At 37.5% G+C, this 21,279-nt stretch overlaps 1 pseudogene; it reads left to right on the top strand.

Annotated features, from left to right (window-relative positions):
* Window positions 1–18,295: 18,295 nt before the first annotated feature.
* LOC149154699 (uncharacterized) lies at window positions 18,296–19,922 on the top strand (annotated as a pseudogene).
* Window positions 19,923–21,279: the final 1,357 nt, after the last annotated feature.

The following is a 21,279-nucleotide window of genomic DNA, read 5'->3' on the forward strand; positions in this document are numbered from 1 at the left end:
CATGTATCGTGCCTCAAGAAAGTGGTGGGGAACAATTTTAGGCTTCAAACAAGTCTACCTAAATTGGATGAGGAAGACTCACTTTGGCTTTGACCATAATAGGTCATCGATACATGCGAAATAAATCGCATGATCAAGGAAGTCCTCATCAAGTGGAAATACATCTCTCCAGAGGATGCGACCTAGGAACCAACCACTATTCTACAATATTTTCCGCAACTTCAACCTTAAGGAAAATGATTCTTTTGATGGGGGAGGGCATGTTAGGGTCCAACCCTAACCCATTTATTTATCTAATAATCCCAAGGGGCTAAGTTAGAGTCATAATTAGTTAAAGAGACAATAAAACCTGCATTAATAATTGTAAGTGGTTGACTCGCATTATAGAAAAGGGACCAAAATTAGTTGTAAATGGGCCATTTTTAATAAATAAAGTGGTTAACTTGTGTTATGCAAGGGACCACTAGTAGTTAGGGGTTTGGATGTCATTAAGCTATAATAGTCTTAGCTAGTAAGGGAAATATCATCGAGTATTATTGTAATTTAGCTTTGTTACCTTGGATATTTTCGCCTCGAAGAGGCAAGTGAACATTGTTATCTATTTTTGAATAATAAAATATCTTGCGGTTTGTCTCATTTCATGTGCTAATTCTGTGTTTTGGGCTATATTTCTTCGTATTTATGGTATTCTAGATTTCTCGCAGGTCAAAAGCATAAAAACCTCTATTCTTCAATGAGACTTACTTAACCCATTGACAAGATTACCAACCATTTCTTTGGCTCGTCCTATCTTTCATAATCCTTATAGTTGATTTAGGATTGGCTTCATTACCTCTTTTGTAGCTCGAGGAGACACATCAGCTTACTTTTCTACAAATATTTTTAGTTCTTTATTTAACTCTTGCAATCAATAAGTTAAGCACTTTGTTTAGTATTAGAGTATTAATTTCACTCATTTAATTTCTATTAGTCATGCCTTCCATTTGACAGTGATATCCTCCATGCTTGGAGTCTAAACCAGGGACCAAATGCCTGAAAAAATCAAGTTATTGATCAGTGATTTCCCAAAGCTCCCCCAACATATGCCATACAGGGAAAATTTTAAGGATGGAAGTTTATCTTAAAGTTTAGAAACCCTCGCGAATCTTATCAGTCCCTAATATGCAAAATGCAAAATGTTTGGTGATATTTTTTTAGAAATATTTATATTTCCAATGATTTTATATTATTCTATATAAAATTTTGGCTATTGTTAAGGTAAAATAATTTTGTATTGTAAAATTCTGGCGAATCATTTTGAGGAAAAGATGGAAATTGGTGAATCTTCTTTTTGGAAAAAGCATGGAAAATTAGTCCACTTGCGAATATTAGCCCCTAAAATTTTCCCTGATGCCCCCAACAACTAGATGGCCCTAAATTACTCGACTAAATCGAACAATCAAATGTCCCTAAAAAATGTGGAGTTTGGGCTTTCTTCATCTACACAAGGTGCCCAAACTTCTTTGCCTTATATGTTGCCAAAATTCAAACATCAATATTTCTTTGACCATTGAGAATTTTTCTTTGTGTCATACATTGTTGGAAAGGTCTCTAAGACAACTAACCAATTGTGTAGTTTGCGAGGGTAGATAACTTAATATCCTGCATTCAAAGTTCCTCCAAAGATAATCCTTCCTTAGCCTTAGCTAGGGCAACAAAATCCATTCAAAACTATGACTAAGGCCGTAACTCATGAGGCTCTAGACTATAGCTCCAAAACCAAGATCCAACTCCAATTGGGAAGGAATCACACTTCATCACTCAAATGTAGTAGAGAACATGCTCAATTAATGCCACATAACCATTCCAACACATTTCTTTGCATATTCATCTCATCCATGCACTAAGGCGAACATCACCGCAATAAGGTTCACATCACTGCCAACACAACAATGCCAACTTCCAACTTAACAATGCCAATAATGTTCCCCTTTGACATTGATGGCAACTCCTAGCATGATACATCCAACAATCATATTGGATCATTCTTCCCCCTTGAAATCAATGGAAAAGGGTTGCATCTATATCTCCACTAATGCTCACTCTCCTTATGAACAACCAATGTTTTCTCATTTCCCCCTTTGCAAACTTATTTCTATCCCCAATAACTTATATCTCTCTTTCTATATACATGTGACCACATCTATATTGTAAGGCATTTGAAATATGCCCTTGAGGCTCAGTTACAACCACAATAATTTGAAATCTTGGATAGAGACCCATGTAAAACAAGAATTAGCAAACCAAACTCCCGATATTATATTTTTATTTCTCCAGGGAGACAAACTTACCTCTTTGACATCCATTTCAATGGATTACAATTTCCTACAATAAAGAACATATGTCCTTTTGGCTTCTTGTAGTGGTTCCTCTTCTTTAGAGTACCGGATATATATTTTATATGATCCCCCTAAACATATAATATATAATTTGGTTGTTCATCCCATTTTTGACACTGTGGCTACTGACATTCTCCTTTTGTTGTGTGGACCCAATTACTATCCACTGCCATATGCCAATGCATCTTTGTATCAAATGGTACTACTCCTGTTGTTTCTTAAGTGAATATTCTCATTCTTCCTAAGCATACTAACCATTTTTCTTCTCTCCCCTAAGATCATGCCACTCCAAATAGGGACACCTACTTTAAAAACACCAAGTGTGCCAATGGTTTGATATGAATTGGATAATTCTCTAGGAAAATGCCCATGGTTTCTTCTAAAAAAGAGTTGTCTAATATACAAAAGGTTGCTCCAAGTGAACTAAAGACTATAACTTGACATAGAGATCCCAATTGATAACCAAGGAACACAAAAATATTTCATTTCCTGAGAAATACTCTCTTACTAAGACCATTGAATGATGCCTTCTACTGTTTTTGTGTAACTCCCCCTGAGTCTATGCACTCTTCTCCTATGATCTTCAGCCATGCATATTTTTCCTGAGAGCTAATCTTGTGGACCTGATCTTATTTTTAGGCCTTTTATTGCTCCACTCTTCTACTATATCCCATCTTCATCACGAAAAATGAAATTCTACTATGTATTCCCCCTTACACCATGATTTCAACACTCTTTCTTTCTCCCATAGTGTTGTTAAATAAAAATAAATGAATTCAATCATTATCAAAATGAATTTCGGAATAATCACATCATTGTTTTGGAGTCAACGTTTCGAACCATATATTGTGGTTCATATAAATTTAGGAATATAAATTTTAGTCTAAATTCATGTTTTCCCTTTAAAAAAAAACATCATTTAAGGCCTCAAAACAGCTCCAGATGTATACGACCTGAAAAACTGCAAAAAATAGTAAATTGTGCTACAATTAAGGAAACTAAAAAATGAAAAGAAACAACGGTGGGGACCCAAGTGGAATAGGCTAGTGGCCACCAATATCCACCTAGATCAGTGCTCCCCCCTTAGGAATCAATGTTTCCCATTGTGTTGACTACCCCCATGAGATGGGAAAATTTCTACTGAACTTGGTCCCCGGTGAGCCAGTTGCCTTGGTGAAAGAGTTGGCCAGCTTTAAAAACCTGATAAAGTTGGATATTATGCTGGTGAGAGTTCTTGATCTATGTATGCATGATTCAATCAGTTGTGGCATGTTCCATGCAGTCTGGGGTGGACTTTCTTGGTGTGAGTTGTTATGCAATGTCTGATGTGTCGAGTAATGGTGGAAATTATAGTCGAAGGTAGTCCACATTGAACAATGGGTGAAAACCAAGGAATGGGGGAATGTTGAGCTCAAAATAATTGTCTCCCACAACTTTGGTAATGGTTGAAGGCCCATATCAAAGTGGCCCATATCCCCTTCCTCGCATAGATGATCTATTCGATCAGTTAAAGGAAGTTGTTTATTTTTCCAAGTTAGACTTGCATAGTGGATATCATCAAGTCAGAGTTGCAGAACAAGACGCATGGAAGACTGCTTTCAAAACAAAGCAAGGATTGTATGAGTGGTTGGTTATACCTTTTGGCTTAACTAATGCTCCTGCTACTTTCATGAGAATAATGAATGATTTACTCAGACCTTTTCTTGATGATTTTGTTATTGTATATCTAGATGACATTCTTATATTTAGCAAAACGTGGGAAGAACATTTAAAGCATGTTAAGCAGACACTAGATGTTTTGAAAAGAGAAAAAATTTATGTTAAACTCTCAAAATGTAAATTTGGCAAAACTTCTTTGAATTATATGGGACATATAGTAGGGGGTGGTGAATTGAAGATAGATCCCTCTAAGGTTGCAGTCATTATAAACTAGACTAAACGCAAATCTACTACAGAAGTTAGAAGCTTCTTAGGAGCAGCATAATATTGGAGAAAGTTCATTTCTAACTTTTCCTTAATTGCATCTCCCTTACATGCTTTAACAGGATTGAACAAGGTGTTCAGTGGGGAGGCAAACAGTAGAAAGCCTTCGACACCTTGAAAGAAAAGATTAGCACAACACCAGTTCTAGCATTGCCCGATCATCAAAGACCATTTGAGATCCAAATGGATGCCAGTGACTATGCCATGGGAGTAGTGTTGATACAGTACGGTAAACCCATATGTTATCATTCCGAGACATTTAATTCTGCAGTAGTTAACTATCCCACATATGATAAAGAATTGTATGCATTATTACAGAGTGTGAAAATGTGGAAACATTACTTAATGGGAAAAGAGATAGTTATACATACTGATCATCAACCACTTCAATATCTATACTCCCAAACTAAGTTGCAACAAACAAGACATTATAGATGGATGGGTTTTCTATAGCAGTTTCATTTAGTCATTAGATATAAAAAGGGCATACACAATAAAGTTGCAGATATGTTATCTAGACCAATTATAAATGCATCTACTATCATTGTGGGAAGCTATGCATTCCAAAAACTGAAAGAGTAAAGATAATTTGAGAAGCACACACTTCTCTAATATCAAGTCACTTTGGGGTAAGTAAAACTGTTGCACAGCTGCAAAGATTTTGTTATTGGAAAAAAATGAATGAGACAATTTCTAGATATGTAAGTGGGTGTACCATGTGTGCTAAAAGCAAGCCTAGCAATAGAAAACTAGGCTTGTACACTCCACTACCAGTTCCTTCTCATCCTTGGGAAAGTGCTTCCATGGACTTTGTTGGAGGACTGCCTAAATCTAGGAAAGGTCATGACTGTTTGTATGTTGTTGTTGATAGGTTCAGCAAAATGTGTATTTTGATACCTTGTAATAAACAGATTACAGATGAACAAACTGAAAAATTGTTCTTTCAGCATGTATGGGTTCATTTTGGATTACCCACTTCCATTATATCTTATCGAGACACCTGATTTGTTGGGAAGTTTTGGTCGAGTCTATGGGAATTGATGGACACCAAACTGAAGAAAAGCACAATCTTTCATCCACAGACAGATGGCCAGACAGAAGTGGTCAACATGACAGTGATCCAATTGCTTAGAGGCTATTGCAACAAGCATCCCAAACTTTGGGATGAACATTTGTGTTATGTGTAGCATGCTTACAACCGAGCAAAACACTCCTCTACACAGAGATCTCCTTTTGAGACCCATTTTGGTTTCACACCAAGGTCTCCCTTGGATTTTGTCTTTGGTAAAGACATAGCAGTTGATGGACATAGTGATGTGGACAAGGCAACCAAGTTCATTAAACAAATCCAAGAGATTCACCAGGCAGTACAAGAACAACTAGAAAGGAGCTAAGCCAAATACAAGGCAAGGCATGACAAGCATCAGATGGAGCATATTTTCCAAGTTGGTGATCAAGTCTGGCTATATGTTAGAAAAGACAAAATGCAAGGTGAAGGTAAAAAACTAAAGCCAATAAGTTATGGACCTTTCAAGATACTTGAGAAAATTGGTGAGAATGCTTTTCGCCTTGATTTACCAGCTTACATGCACATCTACTCAGTCGTTAATGCAGACAGCCTGAGACTATTTGAACCTTCATTAATTGTAGATCTTGAAGAGCAAAGTCAATTGCCTTCTATTGATGATCTGTTACTTGAATATCTCAATGAATTGCAGGAAGACACAGTTCTGGACAGGAAAGTGAGGACGACGTGCAGGGGCGATATTGAGTACCTCAAGATTGGACTCAAGGGTTCAAAGCCAAGCAGTTGAAAATGGATAAAGATTGGACAAGTGAGACAGCTATACCCTCAGTTAGTCGATGCTTGAAAACCAACTTTTGGTGGTCCAAAAGCTTTTTCAGTGGGAAGGTCGTGATCCGAATTGGATCCTTAAACATCATCTAATTTTTCATGACTGTTTCAAATTATGTCAAGCTTCAAAATCTTATGAATATCGAGCTTATCAGAAATAACCTCTAAACAATGGAAATCTATGGTCAGCATGGAACAACGAGGAGCCTCGATCAAAGCGCGTAGACCGTTGGCGCATGGTGACCATGCACTGGCACAAATTGACAAACGGGAGGTCAAATCCAAAAACATAGGCAGTTTCTGATACTCGATTAGCGCTAAAGCGCTAATCACATATCACAGGGCATCCCCCTCAGTGAAGGAAAGCCCCATGCAGTCGGTCATGAGGAAAAGCATAAAACCGTACAGAAATTGCCGATTCCGTTAGAAGGCCAGTCCCACACCAAAACTGATAGGATATCGGAAGGGCTTCAAGCGATAAGCGGGTTCAACCGAGTCCCACCTGATTCCATACACTGGGTGACACGTGTCCAGCGGATGAGAGAAAAAACCACTCACATCGCGCGGGTAAAGGTCACGCTACTTACCTGCACGATATGGACGAAGACTGTAGGATCTGGAGGCTCAAGATCAATGACGGAGAAATGATCTAATGAATGACCAGATTCAACGGGGAAATAGGTTGAGTCATATGAGATTTGAAGTCCAACATGACCACTGAGTTGGCAGAGGAATCAGTTTTGTGGGAAATCTTGGAGCAATAGAAATAACGACCGTTCAAAGAGAACTGACACTCAGTTTGTGAGGAAACAAGTGGTCATCTCTCGGTGAATCATTACACAGTGATGATGACACAGAGCAGGGGAATTCCAGCAGATAGAGGTAGGAGATCCAGAGAGCTGGGAAGTAGAAATGAATAGTCAGGGAGTAGATTGGCTTTAAGCCATGAAAAGACAAAGAGTAAAGGAGGCAGAGAAGAGAAGCAGAAAGCTGAGAGGGAAGAAAGAAGTGAATTGCAGAGAACAGAGAAGCTGAGCTGACCTGCAGAGCAAAGGCAGCATCGAGCAAGCAGAGACAGAGAGAGTTCGAGAGTCTGTGAACTCCAGAGAAGGCTTGAGAGGTTCAAGCAACTCTTCTGTGTATACGTGTCAGGTATTTAGTACCAAATTGGACTCATACCACTAAGACTAGTTGAGCTCGAGATTCAGTAAGGGGATTCTGTGTACTCTAGAGACTTGGGGGATCCAAGTACAATCCTACTGATCATCCTCTGTTAAGTGAGACTCAAATTGAGATTCTTATTGTAGAAACTCTACTTTAAGACACAATAGAAAAGGCCACCACTGAAGGCTGGACCAGGAGACGTAGCCCAGCAGGATTGGGTGAACTCATTAAATTTGTTGTGTTTATGTATTTACTTACTGTGTTCTCTTACTGTTTCAGTGTCTGTGTATTTCACAATCTTATCGATCCGTTGCATAAAATAACATAGGCACACCCCAACACTTAAGTCTGTAATACCTTCATTATTTCTCTGAGGTCATTAAAGGGTGATTTCAGATCAAGTGGTATCAAACCTCTAGGTTGTTAAGGTTAGACAAGCTTGTGCTGGATTTTGTTGTTGAATGCTAACTAGATCAAAGCTTAAATTAGGAGAAGGAGAGTTGGTTGAAACTAACCCGGAAATTGGAAGAGTCTATCCTCAGAAGGAAATGTTAGAAGAAAGTCCCTTGAGACCAGACCCCCAATTTATAGATAATTTCCTGGCCATGAGGTTCATGGTAGAGGAAATGTATAGGGACTTTAGGAAACATAAAGATGAAGATTCATCAGGCTCCAAACAAGATAAAGGAGAAGAAGAGTCTCTCCTCCATGACCACTCAAAAGGAAAATGGAAAGAAGAAAACTTTCTCACACCTCCTAATGGCCTTGAACATAAAAAGAAGACATATTTGATTAAATTAGATGTTAAATTTGATTTACCAATATATGATGGAGAGTTGAATGCAAAGAAGATGGATAATTGGATCAAACAAATTGATGTTTATTGCAGAGTGTAGAGTATCGACTCAGACAAGAGTAAGATTCAGCTGGCCAGCCTACGCCTCAGAGGCACTACCTTGGTATGGTGGGAAGGCAGGACACAAGCTGACATGAAGAAACATGGTAAGATTCTTTCTGTCTGGAGTGAAATTTCTTTTGCAATAAAAAAGCAGTTCTATCCACTAGCTTACATGCAACAAGCCATGATGAGCTGGCAAACTCTTCTCCAATTGAAAGGGCAAAGTGTACAAGGTTACACCCAAGAATTTAGGAAAAGAGCTTTGATTCTAGGAATTTCCTTAGACTCACCTAAGACTCTGTTGAAGTACATTGGTGGTCTACATACCTACATGAGGCACACTATCCTCATGTTTAATCCCACTAGTATAGATGAGGTATCTGTTGAAGCTACGCATCTAGAAGCTATTGGAAAGAATGGGAACCTAGAAGTTGGAGGATCATCCAATCCCATTGCAAGCAAGAATAAGGAGAAAAGAAAACAGAAATGGAAAGAGAGGAAGGCCAACACTGCACAGAAGAGCAAGTATTCATGCATTCACTGTAAGAAGGATGGGCATGATGATGAGCACTGTTGGATCCAACATCCGGAGCTGAGACCTACGAAGTTTGAGGGCAAGAAGAAGAAGACTGTTGTAGCTATTCAGAAAGATTTGGGGTCAGACTTAGGAGATGAAACAACCATTGCAGCCACAGGTGTAAAAGGTAAAAATTTTGAAGCATCTACTAGTAATTCTGCACAATCTACTAATAATGAAGAAAATGAGAGAAAAAGATATGAGCTTTTCCATATTCAAGTTATTTCCAAGCATCAAAAGATTGATACTTTGTTTGATAGTGGCTCGCAAGTAAATTTAATTTCTAAAGAAATTGTAAAGAAGTTGGGATTACTGACTACACCTCACAAGAAACCATACCCATTAGGTTGGTTAAGTGATAAAACACAACTACAAGTGACTAGACAATGTAAACTTAAGTTTTCTTTTGGGTCAGCATTTGTAGATGAGGTTGAGTTAGATATAGTTCCTTTGGATATATGTGGAATTGTTTTAGGAAGTCCCTACTTGTATGATAGAAAAGTTATTTTCTATAGAGCTGAGAACAAGTATCTCCTCATTAAAGATGGAATCGAATATATTGTAAGAGCTCATAAGCTCAAGATACTTATACTCTCATAAACTCAAGGCAAATGAAACGAATTGTAAATTCATGCAAACAATTTTTACTGATGGTTGTAAAGGAAAAAAAACCTGATAAAACCAATGTATTTGAGGGCTATGATGCTAAACAGCAAGCTGATTTAGAAAAAGTTGTTTCAGAATATGATATCTTGTTTCAAGAACCTAAAGGTCTGCCACCCAAAAAGGAAATAGTGCATGATATTAATTTGCAGAAAGATGCTCCATTTCCTAACATCAGAATGTACAGGTTGTCTGCTTTAGATAATGCAGAAATGAAGAAGCAGGTGTAGGAGTTGCTCAAGAAGGGGTTCATCAGACCTAGCACATCACCATGTGGGTCTCCAATCATTTTGGTGAAAAAGAAAGATGGCTCATGGAGAATGTGCATTGATTACCGAGCACTGAATAAGATAACAATAAAAAATCGTTATCCCCTTCCTCGCATAGATGATCTATTAGATCAGTTAAAGGAAGTTGTTTATTTTTCCAAGTTAGACTTGCATAGTGGATATCATCAGGTCAGAGTTGCAGAACAAGATGCATGGAAGACTACTTTCAAAACAAAGCAGGGATTGTATGAGTGGCTGGTTATGCCTTTTGGCTTAACTAATGCTCCTACTACTTTCATGAGAATAATGAATGATGTGCTCAGACCTTTTCTTGATGATTTTGTTATTGTATATCTGGATGACATTCTTATATTTAGCAAAATGTGGGAAGAACATTTAAAGCATGTTAAGCAGACACTAGATGTTTTGAAAAGAGAAAAACTTTATGTTAAACTCTCAAAATGTGAATTTGGCAAAACATCTTTGAATTATTTGGGACATATAGTAGGGGGTGGTGAATTGAAGATAGATCCCTTTAAGGTTGCAGTCATTATAAACTGGCCTAAACCCAAATCTGCTACAGAAGTTAGAAGCTTCTTAGGAGCAGCACAATATTGGAGAAAGTTCATTTCTAAATTTTCCTTAATTGCAGCTCCCTTACATGCTTTAATAGGATTAAACAAGGTGTTTCAGTGGGGAGGCAAACGGTAGAAAGCCTTCGACACCTTGAAAGAAAAGATTAGTACAGCACCAGTACTAGAACTGCTTGATCTTCAAAGGCCATTTGAGATCCACACGGATGCCAGTGACTATGCCATGGGAGCAGTGTTGATATAGCATAGTAAACCCATATGTTATCATTCTGAGACATTTAATTCTGTAGTAGTTAACTATCCCACATATGATAAATAATTGTATGCATTAGTATAGAGTGTGAAAAAGTGGAAACATTACTTAATGGGCAAAGAGATAGTTATACATACTGATCATCAACCACTTCAATATCTACACTCCCAAACTAAGTTGCAACAATGAAGACACTATAGATGGATGGGTTTTCTACAACAGTTTCATTTAGTCATCAAATATAAAAAGGGCATACACAATAAAGTTGTAGATATGTTATCTAGACCAATTATAAATGCATCTACTATACTTAAGCATAATTCAGTATTGCATGAGAGCTACATTGAACAATATGCTCAAGATATAGACTTTAAAGATGTATATGCAATTTTAAGTCAAGGCAAACGAGTAGAAGAATTGGATTATCACATTAAGGACCAACTCTTGTATCATTGTGAGGAGCTATGCATTCCACAAACTGAAAGAGTGAAGATAATTCGAGAAGCACACACTTCTCTAATATCAAGTCACTTTGGGGTAAGTAAAACGGTTGCACAGCTACAAAGATTTTGTTATTGGACAAAAATGAATGAGACAGTTTCTAGATATGTAAGAGGGTGTACCATGTGTGCTAAAAGTAAGCTCAGCAATAGAAAACTAGGCTTGTACACTCCACTACCAGTTCCTTCTCATCCTTGGGAAAGTGTTTCCATGGACTTTGTTGGAGGACTGCCTAAATCTAGGAAAGGTCATGACTATTTGTATGTTGTTGTGGATAGGTTCAGAAAAATGTGTATCTTGATACCTTGTAATAAACAGATTACAACTGAACAAACTGCAAAATTGTTCTTTCAGCATGTATGGGTTCATTTTGGATTACCCACTTCCATTATATCTGATCGAGACACCCAATTTGTTGGGAAGTTTTGGTCAAGTCTGTGGGAAATGATGGACATCAAACTGAAGAAAAGCACAACCTTTCATTCACAAACAGATGGCCAGACAGAAGTGGTCAACAAGACAATGATCCAGTTGCTCAGAGGCTATTGCAGCAAGCATCCCAAACTTTGGGATGAAAATTTCTGTTATGTGCAGCATGCTTACAATCGAGCAAAACATTCCTCTACATAGAGATCTCCTTTTGAGACCTATTTTGGTTTCACACCAAGGTCTCCCTTGGATTTTGTCTTTGGTAAAGACATAGTAGTTGATGGACATAGTGATGTGGACAAGGAAACCAAGTTCATTGAACAAATCCAAGAGATTCACCAGGAAATATAGGAATAGCTGGAAAAGAGCTAAGCCAAATACAAGGTAAGGCATGACAAGCATCGGACGGAGCATAGTTTCCAAGTTGGTTATCAAGTCTGGCTATATATCAGCAAAGATAGAATGCAAGGTGAAGGTAAAAATCTAAAGCCAATAAGGTATGGACCTTTCAAGATACTTGAGAAAATTGGTGAGAATGCTTTTTGCCTTGATTTACTAGCTTACATGCACATCTACTCGGTCATTAATGCAAATAGCTTGAGAGTATTTGAACCTTCATTAATTGAAGATCTCGAAGAGCAGAATCAATTGCCTTCTATTGATGATATGTTACCTGAATATCTCAATGAATTGCAGGAAGACATAGTTCTAGACAGGAAGGTGAGGACGATGCATAGGGGAGATGTTGAGTAACTCAGGATTGGACTCAAGGGTTCAAAGCCAAGCAGTGCAAAATGGATAAAGATTGGACAAGTGAGACAACTATACCCTCACTTAGTTGATGCTTGAAAACCAACTTTTGGTGGTCCAAACGCTTTTTCAGTGGGAAGGCCGTGATCCGAATTGGATCCTTAAACATCATCTAAGTTTTCATGACTATTTCAAATTATGTCAAGCTTCAAAATCTTATGAATATCGAGCTTATCAGAAATAACCTCTAAACAATGGCAATTTGTGGTCAGCATGGAACAACGAGGACCCTCGGTCAAAACGCAGACCATTGGCCCATGGTGACCGTGCACTGGCACAAATTGACAAACAGGAGGTCAAATCCAAAAACAGAGGTAGTTTCTGATACGTGATTAGCACTAATCACATTTCACAGGGCGTCCCCCTCAATGAAGGAAAGCCCCAAGCGCTTAGCCATGAGGAAAAGCATAAAACTGTATGGAAATCATCGATTCCATCAGAAGGTGGGTCCCGTGCTAAAACCGACAGGATATCGGAAGGGATTCAAGCAGTAAGTGGGTTCGACCGAGTCCCGCTCGATGCCATACACTGGGTGACACACGTCCAGCGGATGAGAGAAAAAACTGCTCACATCGTGCAGGTAAAGATCACGCTACTTACCCGTGCATTATGGACAGAGACCATAGGATTTGGAGGCTCCAGATCAACGGCGAAGAAATGATCCGATGGATGGCCAGATTCGACGGGGAAATAGGTTGAGTCATATGAGATTTGAAGTCCAACATGACCACTGAGTTGACAGAGGAATCAGTTTCGCGGGCAATCTTGGAGCAACGGAAATAATTACCGCTCAAAGAGAACTAACACTCAGTTCGTGAGGAAACAAGTGGCCATCTCTCTGTGAAGCATTACACAGTGATGATGATGCAGAGTAGGGGAATTCTAGCGGACAAAGGCAGTAGATCCAAAGAGCTGGGAAGCGGAAACGAACAGTCAGGGAGAAGATTGGCTTTAAGCCACGAACAGACAAAGAGTAAAGGAGGCAAAGAAGAGAAGTACAAAGCTGAGAGGCAAGAAAGAAGTGAATTGTAGAGAACAGAGAAGCCGAACTGACTTGCAAAGCAAAGGCAGCATTGAGTAGACAGAGACAGAGAGAGTTCAAGAGTCTGTGAACTCCAGAGAAGGCTTGAGAGGTTCAAGCAACTCTTATGTGTATACCTGTTAGGTATTGAGTACCAAATTGGACTCATACCACTGAGACCAGTTGAGCTCGAGATTCAGTAAGGGGATTCTGTGTACTCTAGAGACTTGGGGGATCCAAGTACAATCCTATTGATCATCCTCTGTTAAGTGAGACTCAAATTGAGCTCCTTATTGTAAAAACTCTACTTTAAGACACAATAGAAAAGGCCACCACTGAAGGTTGGACCAGGAGACGTAGCCCAAGAGGATTGGGTGAACTCCTTATTAAATTTGTTGTGTTTATGTATTTGCTTACCGTGTTCTCTTACAGTTTCAGTGTCTGTGTATTTTGCAATCTTATTGATCTGTTGCATAAAATAACATAGGCACACCCCAACACTTAAGTCTGTAATACCTTCATTATTTCTCTGAGGTCATTAAAGGGTGATTTCAGATCACCAATAATGTCGAAAAGCTTGACCAAAATGTGCTCAGGAACCTGCTATCTCGATTTTATATAATGGTCTGCAGGATCCCAAAATGTACCCACACTCATTTAAATAAGAGTTTGTCAGTGTCCTCTATTGTGATACTCTTCTTGCAGGCCACCAATATAGCCATCTTAGAAAAATTTCCAAGACCAAAAATACATAGTCATTACCATGCTTGGTAGAAGGGGGGTCAAATAGATAGTCCATGGAGATGGATTCCCAAGGCTGGATGGGAGTAGGAAAAGGAGTGTACAGGCCTTGCTTCTTCATTGTTGGCTTGGCGATGACACAGGCAATGCAAGACCTGATATATTTCCCAACATCATGTCTTATTTTTGGCCAATAAAAGTACTTTTGTGTAGGAGTTGGCTAACTTTGAGAACTCGATATAGTTGGATCTTCTACTGGTGAGTGTTCTTGATACGTGTGTCCATTATCGATCAATTGTGGCATGTTCCATGTAGTCTGAGTTTTTTTGGCATGAGGTTTTTTGCAATGTCTGATCTATCTAGTAATGGTGGAAAGTATGGTCGAAGGCAATCCACATTGAACACTGGGTGTAGGCCAAGGAATGGGGGAATGAGGAGCTCAAAATAATTGTCTTCCAAAACCTTTTTAATGGTGTAAGGCCCATATCGAATTCATCTAAAGTTCTGATGGGCTCCAGTAAGTCATTCTTTCTGCAAATGCAACCAAAATTTTTTGGCCACCTAAAACTTGTGTGGAACCCGATGTTGATCATGTCGTTTCTTGTACTTGGCATTGGACTTCTCCAAGAGGTCATGAACTTGCTGGCGGATGTGCTGGATGCATTCAATAAAACTGGTTGATTTAGCATCCTTAGATAGTACATGTGTGGATTTTGTCTATGTAGTCACATGATGCATGGAAACATCAATCAGACATAATGGTCGAAATCCTAGACCCACTTGAAAGGGACTGCCACTGGTCGAGCTGTGGAGAGCTCTATTATGAGTATTTATCACATAGGGAAGGATCTCATCCTAGATTCGTTGATGCTTTTATTTGTACATGTGGAGTATGTGCACTATCATCATGTTGACGATCTATGTTTGGCCATCAGTCTAGGGATGGAATGCAGTTGACTTGGTGAGCTTGGTGTCCAATATTGTCAAGAGGCTTGACCAAAATGCGCTCAAGAACTTCCTATCCCGATATGATATAATGCTATGCGGGATCCAAAAATGTACCCACACTTGTTCAAAAAAGATTTTAGCAGTGTCCTCCACTGTGATACTCTTCTTGCAGACCACCAATATAATCATCTTAGAAAAATTGTCCATGGACACAAATACACAGTCATTACCATGCTTGGTAGAAGGGCGGCCAAACAGATAGTCCAGGGAGATGATTCCCAAGGCTGAATAGGAGTAGGCAGAGGAGTTACAGGCCTTGCTTCTTTATGGTTGGCTTGGCGATGGCGTAGATAGTGCATGATATAATATATTTCCTACAATACTGTTAGAGTTTTGGCCAATAAACATATTGTTTTAGTATGACTATAGTTTTCTCCGCACCAAAGTGCCCTGCAACTCGACTATAGTGTGCCTCCAGGATCATCTTGGCATACTCGCCTAAAGGGACACATACGTGGCACAGGTAGCATAGTAATGCATCATGGAGGTGGAAATCAGGAACTTTCTTACCATCTACTAGCATCTGATATGTGGAGGTGAACTGTGGATCATTTTTGTATAGCTCCGACCATCCATATATCTCGTGGCCACAAGAGTTGACAACAATAGTCTGTGCTACAACTAGGAGCCTTTTGAGGCAGTCCGCAACATGATTGGTTTTGCTCTTTTTGTATTTAATGTTCAAGTGGAATTGTTACAAATATATAGAGCCCTTCTGATGGTGATCGTTCTCCAACTTCTCTTGTGTCTGTATAAACTGAAGAGGTCAGGGATTGGTGTGGATGACCATCTCCTTCCCCATAATGTAATGCTTCCATTACCGACAAGGCTGCAGAATGGAATATATCTATTTATCATAGGTTATATACTTTTGAATTGTGTCAGAAAGTTTCTAAATATGATAGGCCACTGGATGCCCGTGCTAGGTGAGGACTACACCAATAACATAGTTGGAGGAGCCTGTCTCAATTTCAAATGGCTACCAGAAGTATGGCAATATGAGTATCGGTATCTTAGTGTTTTACGGGTTGGTAGTTTTATTAGCAACATCCTTATTTCATTTACTGAGAATCTTAGTTGTAGAAGCAAGGGTAGTTACTAGTTCGCAGGAAAATTGAACAAAACTCATATAGACTACTTTTATTGGCTTCTAACTTCTCTGAGTGCAGTCAACCTTTGCATTTGCACATTCTTAGTCAGTTGTTATAAGTATAGAAATGCCAAAAACAATATTTACTATGAGAAAGAATCCTTTAGGGCGAGAACACTTCTTCCTTCGAGAACCATATGTTGAGATATATGAAGATAATTGTAATCATCTTCTTCTTATACAGGGTAGTGTGCAATCATGCAAGCACATTGTATAGGTATGTGCAATATATGTTATATTTTGATTGATATATTAAACATTGTTATCTGGGATAAATAATTAATTGTTCTTAAATCCATAAGTGATAAATGGTGTGCATATATTAGAGCCCTACCTAGGATGATTAGTCAATCATATATATAAATTGTTGAAGTTGTTGTGAAAGCAAGTGCCCTTCATAATATTTCCCTTCACAATATTTAGTAAAATTGATAAGAATTCTCTTAAAAAACAAATGGGAATTGCAACTCCCCTTTTCAATTGTACGTTGAAAATGACAACCAACGGTCTCAATTTTGTTTATTTCACAGAACCTTTAATTCTTACTTAAACTCTTATATGACTTGGTTATAAAACTAATAAGATTTCTGAGTGCAAAAATTCAAAAAGTTATTGTAAATATATTTTCATGGGAGTGTTGCAATTAATGCCTATTTTATAGGTTTAATTCATAATTGATATAATGTGTCATAAGAATGTGAGGATAGATACACACATGTTAGGGAATAATATATGTGTCATAAGGGAATTATATTTGTTTTTGTTGTGTTATGAGAGTATTATCATAGAATTAATGGTAGAAATAGAAGAGTATGAAATTAGACAAAAGGCATCATTGGAATACTCTGATAACACCATAAAATGTATTTGCAATGGTGGGTTCATTCCAATAATATTCACTAATATCTAGAAGATCATCGTAGGTTTTTCGTTGCTACAAAGAGAAAAGTATATTCACAAAAGGTATTGGATACCAAACTTAATATTCACTATCAACCCACCCATCACATTCCAACGAAAAATCCAACTCAAAATCATCTAAAACCTCTATATATAAATATTTGTACCCTTAGGCAGGAAGGTTCACCCATGTCATTGGCTCCTTACTAGTGAAATCAATTTTATCCACTAGTAGTCTGGCTCATGCATCTCTAACATCCTATAGTCTCCCACCATGTTGTTCGTCAAAACTTTGCATCACAACCTGATATCCTAGCCCTAATTGTTGTGAATCTTGGTTCTCTTTATTCTTAACATTTGTCCTTATTCTAGCTAGCACAACTTAGATTTTGTTGTCGGCTGAGTTGATGCAACTGTGTCTCCAATCAGAACAAAGGGGCCAACACAAGTGTTGGGAAAATTGATATACCACACTGGTTAGTGTAACATCTTACTCTTAATGTATATGAGGACATACTCCATAATATATTTTGGTAGATGGAGCTTAAGGCAATGAATTTCTAATTCTAGATTCATGATGCCAATGCTTCTTGCTTTGTAACCTAGGTGAACAAGAGCACGGGTGAAATAAATATGAGAAAAATTTCCATATTTAAAAACGCATTCCACAGTTATGTAAGAGTCATGAATATATCTAATGATCATCTTGGCACTTCTCTCATGTAATGTACATTAGCACTACAATGTGCTTCTTTATCTTATGTTGAATTCTTGATTTGATAAGCACTTAATATTCTATGTTTGTTCATATATGTTGTATTTTGTTTGTAATGAATGTAGTTATAGCTGACATCTACAATGTTTCTGAATTCCTTAATTGTTGCATTAGGTGAAAGAAATATTTTCACAGGTGGAAATCCTTAGATAACAAGTGCATATTATGTTGTGTGTATATAATCTCATTCTTCAATTGTAATAGTTGAGAGTCGAGACTGTAAATTACGTTTACAATGTATGTTTGTAAATATTTTCAAATGTACCATAAATTGAGGTAGAATGGTGATGGGATTTGATACATCATAATTTATCTTTTCTTGAGTATATGGGAGAGCAAGTAGGAGTGAAACCAAAAGGAGTTGAATTGCCTAGAGATGTAGTAGACAAAGAGATCATGCAAATGAAAATGGAAGATGTACCAAATGAATATCGACCCATATTCCTGTTGGCGTTGATTCCAAATGGAAGTGCATGTGGAGAGTGGACCCTTGACCACTAGAGACGTGCTTCAAGGTCTGATACAAGATGCCATGTTTATTTTGGTGTTCAACCTTTGTTTCCTTGTTTAAGAAAATATTTCCTAGGCTTTATTACTAAATCATATTCTCTTCATGATCTCCTATATTTTCCTTCATATCCAGAAGTTAAATTATGATCCTGTAATGTTAGAAGGGTTCCCACAATAGGAAGATACTATGGATGGATGGGATTCTATAATGATATCAACTATCGAGGTGATCTAGATATATGATTTCTTATTTATTCTCATAGTACTTGTATTTTCTGTTAATTTAAAAAAAAATTGTTACATTATTACTGGCCCCCTTTCCAGTATATTTATTCAATTATCTAAGTAGGTTGTGGAAGAGATGGCAAGTATTGTTTTTGGGCTTTAAAAAGATTAATTTATTTCACTGTTGCAATAGTTATTTAAATTTTTCTAGGACATATCCCAATTTAAGTTTTCAAGTTGCTAAACCTCTATTAATCTGCAATAATTTTGGGCATTATTACCACCAATTGTTTCCCTTTAATTTTGTTACTGATGATGGGAGGGACCTCACTTGCTCACTTCTACACGGAGTGATCTTTTAAGGCATGGAAAATAAGGGACTTTATTTGCAGGTTATCATTATGACCTTAAATTTATAACTCTACATTTGGTTGAGAAATGGTCAAAAAGTTGAAGTCCGTGTCCTCATTGGTTCCCTGTTGATCCAAGCTGGAAAACATGTAGTAGGATTCAACATTTCACTATTTACAAATATATCAATTTGAGGCTTATTGAGAATCTAAATTACAAGGCTAACATATCAATTTGGTCTGCATTTTCTACAAAGCGGCTTGAGTGGCTTACAAAGGGGGTGATTTCCAAGCTAAAATGCATGAAATTGTTGTCACTAAAAGAACTCTTGCAACTATTGAAGTGGTAAGGCAAGATGGAAAGAGCTTATGAAGGGTTTCTTCCACTGTGAGTGCATTGATAAGAATTATTAATTCGTTACTTTAGCTATTAAAACCATTCGAGAATGTGATATTTATGTTTGATATACTCAAACTAGAAATGAACTGAATTCACCAGTCTTTACAAGTGCATTACATGTATACAACTAATTCAAGCTAGACTCTATGGATTTCCATTTTCATAACTACATGTGAATTGATTGCGAGTTGTATACTTTGTCTTTGTCACTGAAAAGTTCTAGGAAATTCTTTATTTGTAAGCATGCATTATTGCTAAGGGCGATAAGAATTATGATTCATAATTGAATATGAAATTCAACCCATTCTCCCTTTTGTAAATTTATTTCTGTGAAATTTTTAACAATGTTTTATACCTTGCAATATCGTTAACTAATTTTATTTGTCTTTAATTACATGTTCTTGGACACATTGCTTTTGATGCAATATTACAACCACTTGGCCACTTTGCAAACTCACATCTTGCATAAAATTATCCTCCCATATGCGTTGGGGATTTTTTGGAGCTATAACTTGCAGCCATAAATTTGAAGGGGAGGCAAGATGGTGTCTTAAATCTAGAAAATGGGAACTGTGAGCAACAAACAGTGGGGATAATATTATACCAAAAGTGTTGATGGTTCTTTGGAACTAGAAGAAACCCATAATAGTTGCAATAAATAATCATGAACATGAATAAATAATCATGTACATGAGTTCAACTTACAGATAACTGTAAACATCAATATGGTCTCATCTAAAGGGTGCCAATATGTAGCGTTGGTAGACATCAATATGGTCTCATCTAAAGGGTGCCAATATGTAGCCTTGGTAGTTTTACTAGTGAAAACTTTCCAGTTGAAAAATGTATAATTCCTATAACTAACAGAACTAGACTAGAGTGTCGCCATGTCATTCAGGATATAAGTTTGATCTCAAAGATATCTCAGTTAAATACATTTTTAAAAGTTGAAAAATGTATAATGCCTATAACTAGCATTTCATTTACTCAAATTGAAACAAAAAACTAGAAAACTAGAGTGTCGCCATGTCATTCAGAATGTGAGTTTGATCTCAAACATATCTCAATTAAATATTTTTTTAAAAGATGATGATTTTGATGAAACTTAAATTCTTAAAAATCTAAATTAGGTATTTTTCAACACCAATATGACTTTGTAACTAATCTAATAATATAAACAAAATCAAGGGTAGAAAATATGCAAATTGAGGAAACCATATATTGTAAAAAAACACCTTCTTGAAGTTATCTAGTTTCTCAAAATATGTTTCCTTAATGTCCAGAAAGCTATCATTAAGCTCCGCTCGTCCCCTCGGGTCTCTGACCACCAATGCCCCTGTTTGTTTGGGAGACTTCACCAATTCATTGCATAAACTCTTCAAATACATACCATACTTGAGTTCACCATTTGGGTGATAGGCAGGCTCAATTGGGTCACGTTTGGAGTTAGAGCCACATCTAGATCTGCTCATGAATTCCAAGTATGGCTCCAAATCAATCATAGGGACCTCCATTTTTGGCTTTCTCAAACACCCAAATATATTTAGTGGCTTTTGACCTTCCCTTAAAACAACCCTAGTCCTTGGTGCATTGTTGTATGAGAAAAAAGTTTACATACCTCTGATTCTTATTCCTTGTGGTCATTGTGGAGACCTTTGTTGTGACAACACTCTGGTTTTATTGAAACCTGTTTCCTAGAACTGTTGGAGCTGACATGTTTCAACAATATCTAGGTTTATAAAAAGGGAAGTGGTGGGAATAGTTCCAATAGTCCTTCCATTGAGCTCTACATCATGAGTGCATGTGATTGCAAGGATTGGAGTGGT

The sequence above is a fragment of the Pinus tabuliformis genome, chromosome 9 (genome assembly GCF_031772625.1).
Source record: "Pinus tabuliformis cultivar Carrire ecotype Pingquan chromosome 9, CPIR1, whole genome shotgun sequence".
Classification (NCBI taxonomy): domain Eukaryota; kingdom Viridiplantae; phylum Streptophyta; class Pinopsida; order Pinales; family Pinaceae; genus Pinus; species Pinus tabuliformis.